Raw genomic sequence first — 15,857 nt, 5'->3', positions numbered from 1 at the left:
GGATTTATCCCAGGGATACAAGGATTCTTCAATATACACAAATCAATCAATGTGATACACCATATTAACAACTGAAGAAGAAAAACCACATGATCATCTCAATAGATGCAGAAAAAGCTTTTGACAAAATTCAACACCCATCTATGATAAAAAACTCTCCAGAAAGTGGGCACAGAGGGAACCTACCTCAACATAATAAAAGCCATATATGACAAACCCACAGCAAACATCATTCTCAATGGTGAAAAACTGAAAGCATTTCCTCTAAGATCAGGAACAAAACAAGGATGTCCACTCTCGCCACTATTATTCAACACAGTACTGGAAGTCCTAGCCACGGCCATCAGAGAAGAAAAAGAAATAAAAAGAATACAAATTGGAAAAGAAAAAGTAAAACTGTCACTGTTTGCCGATGACATGATACTATACATAGAAAATCCTAAAGATGCCACCAGAAAACTACTAGAACTAATCAATTAATTTGGTAAGGTTGCAGGATACAAAATTAATGCACAGAAATCTCTTGCATTTCTATACACTAACAACAAAAGATCAGAAAGGGAAATTAAGGAAACAATCCCATATACCATCGCAACAAAAAGAATAAAATACCTAGGAACAAACCTACCTAAGGAGGCAAAAGACCTGTACTCTGAAAACTATAAAACACCGATGAAAGAAATCAAAGACAACATAAACAGATGAAGAGATATACCATGCTCCTGGATTGGAAGAATGAATATTGTGAAAATGACTATACTACCCAAAGCAATCTAGATTCAGTGCAATCCCTATCAAATTACCAATGGCATTTTTCACAGAACTAGAACAAGAAATTTTACAATTTGTATGGAAACACAAAAGACCCCGAATAGCCAAAGCAATCTTAAGAAAGAAAAACAGAGCTGGAGGAATCAGGCTCCCTGACTTCATACTACACTACAAAGCTACAGTAATCAAGACAATATGTTACTGGCACAAAAACAGAAATATATAGATCAATGGAGCAGGATAGAAAGCCCAGAGATAAACCCACACACCTATGGTCACTTTATCTGTGACAAAGGAGGCAGGAATATAAAATGGAGAAAAGGCAGCCTCTTCTATAAGTGGTGCTGGGAAAAATGGATAGATAATGTAAAAGAATGAAATTAGAACACTTCCTAACACCATACACAAAAATAAACTCAAAATGGATTAAGACCTAAATGTAAGGTCGGATACTATAAAACTCTTAGAGGAAAACCTAGGCAGAACACTCTATGACATAAATCACTGCAAGATCTTTTTTGACCCACCTCCTAGAGTAAGGGAAATAAAAACAAAAATAAACAAATGGGACCTAATGAAACTTAAAAGCTTTTGCACAGCAAAGGAAACCATAAACAAGACGAAAAGACAAACCTCAGAATGGGAGAAAATATTTGCAAACGAAGCACCTAACAAAGGATCAATCTCCAAAATATAAAAGCAGCTCATGCAGCGCAATATCACAAAAACAAACCACCCAATCAAAAAATGGGCGGAAGACCTAAATAGACATTTCTCTAAAGAAGACACAGAGATGGCCAACAAATACATGAAAAGATGCTCAACATCACTAATCATTAGAGAAATGCTAATCAAAACCCCAATGAGGTAACAGCTCACACCAGTCAGAATGGCCATCATCAAAAAATCTAGAAACAATAAATGCTGGAGAGGATGTGGAGAAAAGGGAATGCTCCTGCACTGTTGGTGGGAATGTAAATTGATACAGCCACTATGGAGAACAGTATGGAGGTTCCTTAAAAAACTAAAAATAGAACTACCATATGACCCAGCAATCCCACTACTGGGCATATATCCTGAGAAAACCATAATTCAGAAAGAGACATGTACTACAATATTCACTGCAGCACTATTTATAATTGCCAGGACATGGAAGCAACCTAAATGTCCGTCAACAGATGAATGGATAAAGAAGATGTGGCACATATGTACAATGGAATATTACTCAGCCATAAAAAGGAACGAAACTGAATTATTTGTAGTGAGGTGGATGGAGTTAGAATCTGTCATACAGAGTGAAGTAAGTCAGAAAGAGAAAAACAAATACTGTATGCTAACACATATATGGAATCTAAAAAGAAAAAAAAAAAAAGGTTCTGAAGAACCTAGGGGCAGGACAGGAATAAAGATGCAGACGTAGAGAATGGACTTGAGGACACGGGGAGGGGGAAGGGTAAGCTGGGACGAAGTGAGAGAGTGGCATGGACATAAATACACCACCAAATGTAAAATAGATAGTTAGTGGGAAGCAGCCGCATAACACAGGGATATCAGCTCGGTGCTTTGTGACCACCTAGAGGGGTGGGATAGGGAGGGTGGGAGGGAGATGCAAGAGGGAGGAGATATGGGGATATATGTGTATGTATAGCTGACTCACTTTGTTATAAAGCAGAAACTAACACAGCATTGTAAAGCAATTATACTCCAATAAAGATGTGAAAAAAAAAATGTGGCTTCCAATGGTGATATTTTTTCCCCCTCAAAGAAAGATAGGTACTCCAATAAAGATGTGAAAAAAAAACCTGCACATAATTAATGAGTACAATTAGATGAATTTGGATGTATGTATATACTCGTTTTACCAGCTCCACTGTCCAGGTAATAAACACATCCATCACCTCCCCCCAAAAATGAAACAAGACTTTAAACTTTAAAAGGAAGATGTATTTTCTAAACTATGAAAGGGGATGTTTACATGAGAAATATCAAGGCTTGGAGAAAGTATAAAGAATTCCAAGACTGGTAAAAATATTGTACAGTTATAAATTGACTCCACTGTACAATGCTGTCTCACTGTAGATGGTTAAGAAAAATAAAGGAAACCAATATAAGAAAAGCTAATAAGAAAAGAGGGCTTCTGGAACAGTTCCATAACAGAAGACAGCTGGCTTTGTTGGGGACACTGGGTGGCATGAGGGAGGAAAAAGAACGAAAGGAAAAGAGAAGATTCAGAAAGATTTCGTAGTCTAGGAAAAAAACAGTGGTTCTCAAATTTGGTCTCCGAACAGCAGCATCACCTGAAAATTTATTAGAAATTCAAATTATTGGGCCTTACTCCAAACTGCTGAACCAGGAAGTGTGGGGTGCAGCCCAGCAATCTATGGCTTAAGCCCACCAGCTGCTTCCAATGCAGGCTGATGTCTGAGAACCATCAGTCTAAAAGGCTTCACACTATCACTGGCAGTAAGAGAGCCGGTCCCTCTACAGGTAACTGGGAAAGTTAGTTCCACACGTGCAGTTTCTCTTTCGTCAGCTCGTCTAGCTTGGCTGTAAAATTTTTGATCCTGTTTCTGTTGCTGAGCAGCTCCTTTCTGGTGGAGTTAGTTATCACTATAATCTTTAGGCTTCCTCACTAAGCAATCCTATGGATGAAAGTAAACTGTGTGGATAAGATATTTACCTTATGTTCCATAAGAGAGTAAGTTTAAGGATCTTGTACTGTCTAACATAATGCTAAAGGGAAAAAAAATTTTATATTTCAGTAAAAGAATGTCTCCCTCAATTCCATTTGGGGTTTGATGGTCTAGTCATTAAATACTACTTAGTTTTAAACATGCCATTTTTAGTTATTCAGCAAATGGCAAGCCAAAGCTAACAGAAACATGGTCTTCCAAATACAACTGAAAATAAAATATTGTCTCATGGTTTAGTTTGGTGGTTAATGGGTAAGACAGCTATTTCTTTTCTTGTAGGAGGTTATATTTCTACATTACATATCCCAAAACCTGAAACATGGCTGGTTAAGCTTTTTTGGTTTAATTTAATGTATGCACTGGCTCACACTAAGCTTGAATATATTTAGTATTTTTTATTACTCACAATACGACACAACTTTCCAGTTTTCCAACCTGGGGATGATTCAAGATCCACATTTAGCTGTAACATTTTTAAAAATTCTCAGATGTCATTTTTAAGGAATTCATGAAAAGCAAGAAATGCTTAAAATCCATGATGTATATTCAGGTTAGAGAATATAAATAGTAGGTTTTGATATAGATAAGTAATTTGTTTATCTGTAGAGTGTCATTGTCTAAGTTGACAGTCTCAAAACGTCATTTCATAGAACAAATTTCATAGCAGTAACTTGGGTTACTGAAATCTTTGATTTTCCTTCCAGTTCAGGTAAAAACAATTACAGACTAGTTTAATTGCTACTAAAATGTCTCTTTACCTAATAATTGAATTTAAAACAATTACATTTTATTTTATTCTTGAAAAAATATAAAATTAGAAAATAGCTTGCTAAAGAAATTATCTGGCCTATCAAAAGTAAATGCAAATTTTAAAGTATAAGAAAAATTACATTTACAAAAAACATCAAAATGCCCCTAAAATATGAATATCAATGTAAAGACATACCTCATAGAAATGAACGTTTCTATGTAAAATTATAAAATTTCTATGTAAAGTTGTCTTATAATTTTAAAACAAAAGTTTTAAACACAAGCATTCTATCCCCCAGGCTAAGATATCTATAACTGCCAAATATAATTTTAATTGTGATTTAAAAAAATAAAGAGTAATCAGGGCTTCCCTGGTGGCGCAGTGGTTGAGAACCTGCCTGCCAATGCAGGGGACACGGGTTCGAGCCCTGGTCTGGGAAAATCCCACATGCCGCGGAGCAACTAGGCCCGTGCGCCACAACTACTGAGCCTGCGCGTCTGAAGCCTGTGCTCCGCAACAAGAGAGGCCGCGATAGTGAGAGGCCCGCGCACCGCGATGAAGAGTGGCGCCCGCTCGCCGCAACTAGAGAAAGCCCTCGCACAGAAACGAAGACCCAACACAGCCATAAATAAATAAATAAATAAATAAATAAATAATTTTTTTTAAAAAAAGAGTAATCACAAAACTAAGCTCTGAGATCTGCTAACACATTACTTAAGGGCATTATTTCACCCCAGTATATTCTAAGAAACAAGAGTTCCATGGGATATTAATACATTTTATCAGAGAGACTGATTGATTTATTGATTTCCCTGGTCTATGTGACATATTTAATTTGCGATACACTGAGGTTTTCTTTTTTTTTTAAGGTAAACCCAGTACTTATTAGCAATACTTCTCAGTCTTTGCTATGCTAATGTTCATTATGAGCCTTTAAGAGAAAGAGTGCAGAAAATAGTTTCCCAAACATATTTGGAACTATTTTTCCTGGGAAATCTTTTAGAACTAATGATCTACAGAACATACTGTGGGAAATGCTACTCTGGGGCACGAGGTTTCTAATGTGAACATGAAAGTGTATATTAACACTTATACAGGTTAACTTTGGGGATAAAAAGGAGTCATATTAGTTCTTCAGGTCTAATCCCCATGTATGTTGTTTGAATTCTTTTTCACTTGTGCCAAGTTGTCTTTCACTAAGCCTATCTACCACCACACCTTAGACAGAGTATTAGTTTAAAGCTAATTCTACACAGAAAGTGAGTTGCCTACCTTCACTAGGTTTAACCCATCTGCACTTCAGTATCTCTCTTGTTCACAGAGATTAAGGGGAAGCAAGTTATGATCCCAGGAACTCAAAATAGAAATGAAAAACAAATGAATACAATACAATGAACCTACTGTTCCTGCTGTTTATTATTTATAAAAATGCATGAAGTATCTGCACTACATATAATACCATGTTTATACTATATACATTTCAATATAGCACATGAGAATTTTAAAATTAAAATTTAATTTATTTTAAAAATAACTATACTTCAAGGATACTGCTCCTGCTATGAAATTCCATTCCCCAGAAATGGGCTCATCTGATTAGCACAACTGATCTGCCAGCTGGATGGATCCCAAGTAAACTTCAAACTGGCATTTGGCAAAATATCCCTGTAGCCAGCATTTTACACGGAATACAAACTAAAGATGCATTCCGGGATTGCCCTGAGAACCAAACAATTGTATGGTAAGATGGATACATTCAACTTATCCTCTTTATGCTCAATTTACAAGATGAGCACTTTAAATAATACTTCAAATGCTTTGCTTCAATTCTGCTTACATTCATTCTGTGTAAGTCTGTTGATGTCTAACACTGGATTAAGAAAGACTGCCATCTGGTAGTTATAGCAACCCTTTACTAACTTGGTCGGAAGTTGAAGACCATGAGCCTCAAAGAAATGCAAACCAGGTTTATTACTATAAATATATCAAAATCTTTTTAAAAATAGTCATTGAATAGGGCTTTTCACTTAAGGAGAAACATCGTGTGTGCTTGCACACTCATGCATTATATAATCGACCTACAAAAGTCAAGTTTTAAAAGGGGTTAAAAGGATGAATGAATTAAATAAGCAATTAGGTCCACATTCCCTTCACCCACAAGGCTGCCACTGTCCCTTTTATAAAGCCTAGGGATGTGAGCCAAATTAGTCCTACTTGTTGGCCATTTAACTCTAACTTCCCTTTATCATGTGTGTTCTTGGGTACCCATTTTTTCCTCTCAATGAAGTTTCATAGGTAAGCAACACTTCAGATGAAGAGTAAATTACAGTATAAAAACACTAAAAACATGCATACAGCACATGAGCATACCCAAAGTGTTTCCAAACTCATCACAATCTTATTAAACCATGAAGGAAAGTCAGAGAAGTAGAAAGACAATGATTATCTCAGATTCTATAATTTCCTAGGGTTACACAGTTAGGGGTGGTAGAGCTGGGAAAATTGAATCTACACCACCTAGTTAGAAATTTTATTTTCTTTCTAGTATATCACAGTTTCTTTCCGGAAATAACAGTATTTTACAGTTTACACAGCTTTTAGTATTATCAATATAATGTGTGTACATGTATAAAAGGGCTTTGCATTTTTGAATTTGCCCAAACCTCCCTGTGGCCCACCTCCAGTCTAGTTTCACTCCTTGAACCTCTTTGATCTTCCTTTTCTCCCCTTATTTTTTTCAAAAATTTGCTTGAGCCTAAGTGAAGGCAGCAGAGTAAATGCAGCATCCAGCCTTCCAGAGCACTCATGAGTTATGACTATATCTACTCTAATTTATAGACAAGCATGCCAACACATGGACTATTTCCCCTTGCTCTCATTCTTAATGCAACGTCAAGGACACAGCCATTAAACGATGACCTAGGATTATACAAGACTTATCCAGCTCAATACGCTTACTCTATCCCATTATTTTACTTCACCCCCTTTGTCTATAAAAAGCCCCTTCCTTATACGGCCAGTCTCTGAAGTCTAAGATTTGATGTTCCTGGCATTCAGAGTTCTCTTCTTGTATCTCTTCCTGAAGGCATCTGAAACATTCTTTGTTGATTGACTTTAAAGGTGGAAGGGATGCTCTTTCACAGGAGGCTTTTAGATTATCTGTCCTGCTCAACAAGCTGTCAATAAGCTTAAGTCTCTCCATTAATGTCTGGGCCACTCACTAGGTACTAGACAGGGAAGGAAAGTGACCTGGAGTCAGGAGCACTGAAGTCATTCACCAAGACAAAGGAAATCAACTTAAAGATCAGTCAACACCATTTGGCAAGAGATCCCTTTACATAGAGCACTCTGTTTCAGACTAAAGTACACACATAGTTAATGGAAAACATGAATAGAGCATAATAAAGCAGAAAGAACAATGGCTCTGGAATCAGAGAGATTTGGGATGGAATCCTGATTTTGCCACATAGCTGCCACTAGCTGACCCAGGGCAAAGTCACAATGTATCTGAATCTCTTTTGTCATTTATAATTATCAATCTTGAAGAAGTGATGTTAGGATTCAAGATTTTATGTAAAGTATCTAGCACAGTATCTGGTACATGGCCAGTGCCCAATAAATAGTAGCTATAAATTTATCTTTTTAATCACCTACATTCAAGAAGAAGCTAGTCAGGAGATAACAACCGTTAGAGGTTGTGGGCAGAGAAACTTTTTTTTTAATTCCTCATGAAAATAAATAAATACATAAATACATACATACATACATACTTACTTCAAGAATTGGGAGAGTTAGAGAACAAGGAGAGACAGTGGCTGCTTGTAGGCAACAGCTCTCAAAACAGCACTGTAATACAAAGTGGCCCAGCCAAGTCAGCTGGAATAGCTGTAGCTAAGGCATCCTGAGGGAGCATTTCCCTGAACCTCTGCAAGCTCCCAACAGTAAGAACACAACATAAACTCTCTTGTCCTTATAATAGCATTGCCCAATAGAAATAAAACGTGAGCCATAACTGCTTTTATTTTATTTTTTTTTAAATAAATTTATATATTTATTTATTTTGGCTGCGTTGGGTCTTCGTTGCTGTGCGTGGGCTTTCTCTAGTTGCAGCGAGCAGGGGCTACTCTTCGTCGCGGTGCGCAGGCTTCTCATTGCGGTGGCTTCTCTTGTTGCGGAGCACGGGCTCTAGGCGCGTGGGTTTCAGTAGTTGTGGCTCACGGTCTCTAGAGCACAGGCTCAGCAGTTGTGGCGCACGGGCTTAGCTGCTCCTCGGCATGTGGGATCTTCCTAGACCAGGGTTCGAACCCTTGTCCCCTGCGTTGGCAGGCAGATTCTTAACCACTGCACCACCAGGGAAGTCCCCATAACTGCTTTTAAATTTTGTAGTAGTCACATTAAAAACGTAAAAAGAAACAGGGTAAATTAATTTTAATAATATATTTTATTTAACCCAATATATCAAAATATCATCATTTCAACATGTCATAAATGTAAAAATTGAGTTATTTTACAGTCTTTTTCTTGTACTAAGTCTTAGAAATCTAGTGTGTATTTTACACTTAACAGTACATCTCAATTAATTCTAGCTACATTTCAGGTGGTCAGTAGCTACACGCAGCTAGTGCTTGCTGTATTGGACAGTGGGGCCCTACAATCCTGACACCAAGCCTGGGCCCAGTCCACAGAATCAACCCCAATACTTGTTACTCACTACCCCACTAGGGACCTTGAAAGCCTTGTTATTAAAAGATCTCACTTTTAAAATGTAAACATCTCTGGAAAAGCAGTGAACTAATTAACTAACATTTCAACAGAGATTATCTGATACAGGTTAGCCACCTGGAAATTCAAGAGGAAGAAAGCAAAAGAAAGCAAAAAAAGGGCGTGCTGAGAAGGGAATCTTAAGGAAACCAAGGACATATTTTGCCTAGTTCACAGGTTAGCCTAGATTCATGCCACTTAATACATGGCACAAATCTTCTCTAGGTTGCCTAGCCCTAGATTACTATTATTATATCAAAAGCTCACACAATCAGTTATGACAAAGATCTACACAAGAATGTAACTAGTAACACCTGTAGGGAGCTGTAAGAAATTGGTAGAGGAATGCCAATCACGTCAATTAACACCATTTCTTGATTGCCAATCAGCACAGTGTATTCCAACCAGGTCAGTGCCTTCAAAATTCCACAAACCTTTAAGAACTTTTATAGTAAGTAAGACCTCTGTCAGGGGTCACTAGAATAATGAAAAAGTCTGGACAACTTGAAAAGCTGGTAACTATAAGAATCCTCTATCTCAGGTGTCAGTGACAACAATCCATGCATTTGGACAATTATGCCTTTAGTTACGTTGTTTGTTAAAGTTCACCTATAACTGTAAACAACTTTCAGTCAGGTAAGAAAATGTGTCATGTGGTTTGCTCTTTTGCAATTCAAAAACTGCTTTCAAAGTCTGTAATGCAAAGTGCAACCAGATGCTATTGGCAAAGAACTGAATCTTCAAACGTGACCGATTTCCAAGAACATTACCACAGATGTGGGCTACACACTGGGTGCACACAAAGCTTTGAAAAGTTCATATCTAATCTAATCATCTATTCAGAACACTCCACGCTTTCCCACATTTCAATGAATTATAAATTTCTCAAAATGCATAGCAAATCAGAAATATATGTATGATTGAAAACTCCCTCCTAAATAGATTCAGAACATGCTATACAGCTAATGACACAGAAAGTCCCCGTTCTATCTAAAAATACAAATTGATGTTAATGCCTGAGCAAGAACAAAAGGTCATCTGCATTGTAACATAAAGCTTAGTCACCAAGTGGCAGCTTTCCTTCCATTTAGAAGTTTTCCTCAGTTCCAATTACTACACAAGTTTACAATCATCAGTATACTATTACTCTGAAGACAAGCCTTCTGAAGTAGATGCAAAACATAAACTCCAAATTGCAAAATCCCTTGCAGTAAAAAGATAAAGAGGTATCTTTAATAATTGAGATTTTTCTCTTAAATAATTGAAACAAATTTTAGAAATATTTGCAGGTGCTATTTTTACTGATTACTGAAATAAGTATACTGAAATAAAATTGGCAAAATTAATTTCTATTTCAACAATGTAGGGTACGAACTATTTCACATCATTACTTTGTGAATCTTTCAGATAATGGTCCTGAATTAAAATCTCAATTAACCACAATGCTTAGGGACTAGTTTGTTCTGGACAAACATTGAATCCCAATCAGTTTAGTAAACGGGATAGGTTTCTTTACTCTATTTCGACATTTATTTTAGGCATACCTACCTCCTTCCTTATTCCTCTCACAAGCAGGGATTTGGGAGTGGGGGACATAAGCAAGCAACAATCATTTACTCAACACAAACTTATTGAGCACCTCATAGGTACCAGATACACAGGACATACTTCACATACATCATCTTATTTAATCTTCATAGCAACTCAAGAGATAGGTAATTTTATCCCAATTTTACACATGAATAAAGTAGAAAGGCTCAGAGAAGTGAAGTAACTTGCTCAAGGCCAGCAGGATTCAAAGTCAGATCTGTCCCATTTCCACTACGCAGTGCTGACTCTTCCTTTTCTACCCCAGCTCTCTTCACCTAAGCACACCAACTGAAGCTGCCCTCTAAAGTTCTCATTCAGTAATACTGGCATTTCTTCAGCAGTACTAGTTTCTGTAAAGGCGAAAAATTGTTAAAACAAATATGATTGAGAATTGTTTTTTCTCTATGGAGTTTTTCATTTTCCACTCAATTATAGAAGAGCATACATAGAGATAGATGGCAAGACTGTAGTCCCCCCAAAATAAATTTCTAGTGGAAGAATCCTCAACACTGATGTGGGACAAAAGAGAAAGATGTTCTAGAGCTGTAATGTCCAATTTGGTAGCCACCAGCCACATGTGACCACTGAGTACTTGAAATGCAGCCAGTGTGAACTGAGATGTACTAAAATGTAAAATAAGTACAGGATTTCAAAGACTTGGTATATTGAAAAAAGAGCAAAATACTTCATTAATCTTTCACTAAATCAATATTTCAATTAATCAACACTTCATTAATATTGATTACATGTTGGATATTTTTAAATTGTGTTCAATAAAATTCACACGTTTCTTTTTATTTTTTTTCAACATGGCTACTAGAAAATTTTAAATTACACTTGTATTTTGGGGAAGGGGACAGCAGTAGTCTAGGGCCTTCATATGAGACTTCAAATCAAACTGTGTACAAAAGCCATCCCTGAACAGAAGGTCCAAACCCTTATGACTAAACCTCTTAAAAGAAAATGTAGTGGGCTATCAAAACACTTTGGAGAAACCCATAATTAATTATTCTGATCATAAATGGTAAATAAATGTCAATTCTTATAGTAACCAGCCAAACATGTGGCCTTCTCACTTATGTTCCTCCAAAATCTAAAAGCCATCATTCCAACTTCTGGTTTCATATACATTCGTGAATACATTTATCTTTATTGCTTAAGACTTGTGCAAAATATTACAGTTTTCCCTCTGAATGTTGATTGTAAGTACAGTAGACCAAAGAAGATACAGGAGTCAAAGTGTGCTGACTTTAGCACCCACCTAGAAGTCATTGCTTCCAATACATCCCTGAAACTCCCTTGTGTGCTTAATCATTTGGTTATCTTCCATTAAAGGACCCAAGGAATTTCAGGTAATTGAAGCGTCTATTTAAAAGACATTTTATTCTCTACAGACCAAAATCTCAGGGAGAAGCACCAATAGAAGCTTTTAAAAAATCAATAATTAACTTAAAAGAAACATGACATGGTTTTCATAAAATTGACCTATAAGGTTTTAAATACAAATACTGTCATCATGAAACACAGCTAGCCCCCAAGTAGTTTAAATCAACTTAAACACTGAACTCAAAGTTCTCCAGAAAGTACTCTGACCTTGTACCTACTCCTATTAACACTGGCTTAAAATCAGATCAAAACACATCTTTTATACTCATAGTAAAATCAAAAGCAATTATATTTTATTTACACACCCACCATAATAATGAGTCTTTTCAGTTCCTGAGAAGGATGTATTACATAAGGCCATATGTAGTAAATATTTTGAAAAGACCAGGTTATCTTGAACACTGCCTACTGAAACTGTTGTCATGAAACCAAATGCTATACCAAAACACTGAAAAAAAAATCTGATAGATTCCATTCAAAGTCCTTGGTATGATGCAACATATGATGGCTAAAAATCTTATTTGATAAATGAGTTTAATCACAAAATTATACTAAAACATTAACATTTCTAATATGACCAATTTCTTCCTTCGCTGTGCCTTATGTAATGGGACACTTAGTTGAAAATAATGGAAAATTGGGGCCATAAATTCTATCATCTATTTTACTGAAACAAATGACCTAAAACTTTTTCTTTTCATCAGAGGGTGGAACTGTTTCTCATTTAAATATGTTCTTTTCCAGAAAGAAAAAAAAAAAAAAAAATCAAGGCAGCCAAACACATCTAGTTTGAGTTTTTAATATAATGTTCCTAAACATGTCAGTAACATTTACCATGTACATGACTTGCTTCAGTGGTGAGCATGCTTCAACTGGAACAATATATAGAAGATCAGCATAGCTTTTCGTCAAGATAACAAGAAAGTTCACGACATGGTCCAGATTTTTAGAAGAAAAACTTCTTTAGATACACTCCCTAATTCAATGAAAGATTAAAACAAAGAAAGGTACCAACTATTTCTTGAAAAGCAGCTTCAAATCCCTAAGAGATGAAGGTCTCCCATCCTGCCTAAACCCTGCTCTAAGGAAGGTCAAGTGGAATTCTGGTGAACTCCCTCACCCTAGAATTGCATGAATGGGTTAAGATGGCTGGTAATGGGATAAAGTAGAAAAAGCACTAGGCTGAGAGTCAGGAATCACAGTTGTGAGTCTAGATCAGCCACTCTGAACATGTCATTTCACTCAATCAAACCAAGTCCTTCGCCCATAAAAATGAGGTGAGGGTTTCCAAAATTCTATGAGTCTAGATTTCATCCTCCTCTTTACTCTCCCAAACTTTGCCTCTCCAAATGATAAAGTTTACAGAGAATTCCCACTTCTGCTCATAATAGAAAGTCTGAATGATTCAACAAAGGCAGAATTTTAGCATCCAATGAAACCTGCAAACCTGTGGAACCCCAATTTCTATTACTGGGGAAAATTCCTTTTTATTGGGTCATGGGGGCAGAGGTCAGCTAGCACCAGTTTGCTGATCCCTGCCTCTCCCATAATTATCACCCCCTCTCCCATCCACCAACATATAATTTACACAGCTGAGGGGTGAGGTCTCTTCCAATTATAATGCAGCTAAATTTTTCACTTTGAAATATGTATCAAAGGCCATAGGTTCTGTGCCCCTTGTCTCAATTCCTGGGTCTTGAATGTCAATCATATATTCAAGATTGAATGTCAATCTTTGCTGCATAATACAGACCTGTATAGAGGGTTTCAAATTACAATCTTGATTAGGAACAGGAATAACAGATTTTGTATCACCCAAAATCTTGATCTTAATATTTCTGATCCAGGAATATAGGAGGGGGAATGGGAAGTTATTGTTGAATCGGTATAAAATTTCAGTGTTACAAGATGAAAACAGTTCTGGAAACTGATGTTGGTGATGTTTACCCAACATTATGAATGTATTTAATACCACTGAACTGTACACTTAAAAATGGCTAAAATGGTAAATTTTATATTATGTGTATTTTAGCACAATAAAAAGTATTGGCAGACACCCAGGACTCCAAGATGGCATCAGTTGCACCAGTGAAGAAGAAACTCATGGATGTTAAAATAGGGGAGCTGCCAAGTTGGATACTGAGGCAGGATTTTGCCCCTAAGGGCACTGCCGGAGTGTTCCAAAGAGGTTACCAGTGGTATGACAACAGGTAAGTCAACGTGAAGAAAGGAAACACTGCTGGGGTTTCTACAGTACTGGCAGCTTAGGTGCTTTTCAACTACTGCCTTTCTTAGAAGGAACTCAAACATGAGCAGCTCTGCAAATACCACTGAAGAAGGCCCAGTGCAGAGGACACACGGTGCTTTCCTGACCATGACCTTTGCCCAACACTCCTCCTTGAGGAACCTGATCACTGCTGAATCTTTTCATATGTTAATTGAAAACAATGACCAATAAAAGATAACCAGTGCAAAAATTTAAAAATACATTGGAAAACTTTTTAAAAGGACCTTTCCACACATAGCACAAATATGAAACTATTATTTACAGTATCTCCATAGGAATGATATTCTATTAAATACCATCGAAAGAAGAAAAGAAACCAAGTCAGGTAATCCCAAGGCTTGGGAGAAAATCTTATGACTTGGTGGACAGCCAAAGGCAGAGTCAACAAAATAATGCCAAGCACTAAAAAACTAAAAGTAAAGTTTTAGAAGCAGTCCAGTCCAGCTGGCATAACAGGGTAGATGCACAAAGATGGGAAAGGCTGACCATTCTTTTTCTTAGGTACTAGAGAATGTTTTTGCATGGGAGCACTTCTCAGCTGGAATTTGCTTTGTTAGCATGTATCACTTCATAAAAGTTACTTGTCATTGCCTAGGGTAAAATATGAGTGAAAGATGATTACAATTACCACCTCCCACTTTCCATACCTTTGCCTTAAGTGGAGGGGAAGCTAGGAAAGCACACTCTTTAATAAAAAGAGACAATGAATCTAGAAACCACACCTATGAGAAGAACAGGGCTGGCTATTTCCCCAGGTTGTTTTGAGCCTAAAGCTATATTTCTTTTGCAGCAATTCAACCACCAGGTGTAGGCAGGCAAAGCCTTGATCCAGGAATTTAAAAATAAAGAATGAAAAATATCTCTTGAATAATATACAAGGAAGAAAGAAAGTGTAGTAGTTCAGGGATGGAGTGACAACTTACTTTCACTTTATACTCTTTTGTGCCTTTTGGATTTTGTTTCATGTCCTCATATTTCATACTCAAAAGTTAACTTCAAATATTTTTAAATGAAATTGATTTTGTAAAAATGTGACCCAAATAGTAAGTTTACCTTAGAAATCAAGTTAATAAAATCATTCTTGCTTTAAAAACAAATCAGCGAGTGCTCTTGTTTCTGATTTTTAAACTCTCATTATATTGTAATGTCCATAAAATATTTTTTAATTTTATTGAGTTGCTTTTGAATAGGTTATTTTAAACATTACTTAATACTTAGAATTTTTAAGCACGAAAGCAAGTTTTATACTGCGATATTTTAGAAGTCAGTTCTGTCAAATCTGGTATCTTCTTTCAGCCATTTATAAAAGCACTGTGTCCTAATATAACACTCTCTTTGTACATGTTTTATTAAAGGGAATTACAAACAAACAAAAATGGCCCATCATGCCTGTAAATAAGCGATGAGAAACATCAGAGGAGCCAAATCGTATATTAGTTGTTTCATTAAACAAATGTGCAAAAAAGTCTTATTGGATTGGATTCTCCACTAAATTTACACAGAAAAAAACAAATGACTTTGCACGTACTTCTTTTGACATTTCTAATTGTTTCTTACAGGTGCTTACCATGTGTTACTTTAGAATTTACAAGATAAACCACTAAATGTAATAAAGGGG

General features: G+C 36.5%; 1 protein-coding gene and 1 pseudogene across 3 annotated transcripts in view; one reads left to right on the top strand and one right to left on the bottom strand.

Annotated features, from left to right (window-relative positions):
• ADD3 (adducin 3) overlaps positions 1–15,857 on the bottom strand; it is a 124,844-nt gene that overhangs the window by 92,622 nt on the left and 16,365 nt on the right. The window lies entirely within an intron of this gene.
• LOC137767788 (ATP synthase subunit f, mitochondrial pseudogene) lies at positions 14,023–14,286 on the top strand (annotated as a pseudogene).

This window comes from Eschrichtius robustus, chromosome 7 (genome assembly GCF_028021215.1).
Source record: "Eschrichtius robustus isolate mEscRob2 chromosome 7, mEscRob2.pri, whole genome shotgun sequence".
Classification (NCBI taxonomy): Eukaryota; Metazoa; Chordata; class Mammalia; order Artiodactyla; family Eschrichtiidae; genus Eschrichtius; species Eschrichtius robustus.
Note: the sequence above shows the minus strand (reverse complement) of the source record. Positions and strands in the feature narration are given on the sequence as shown.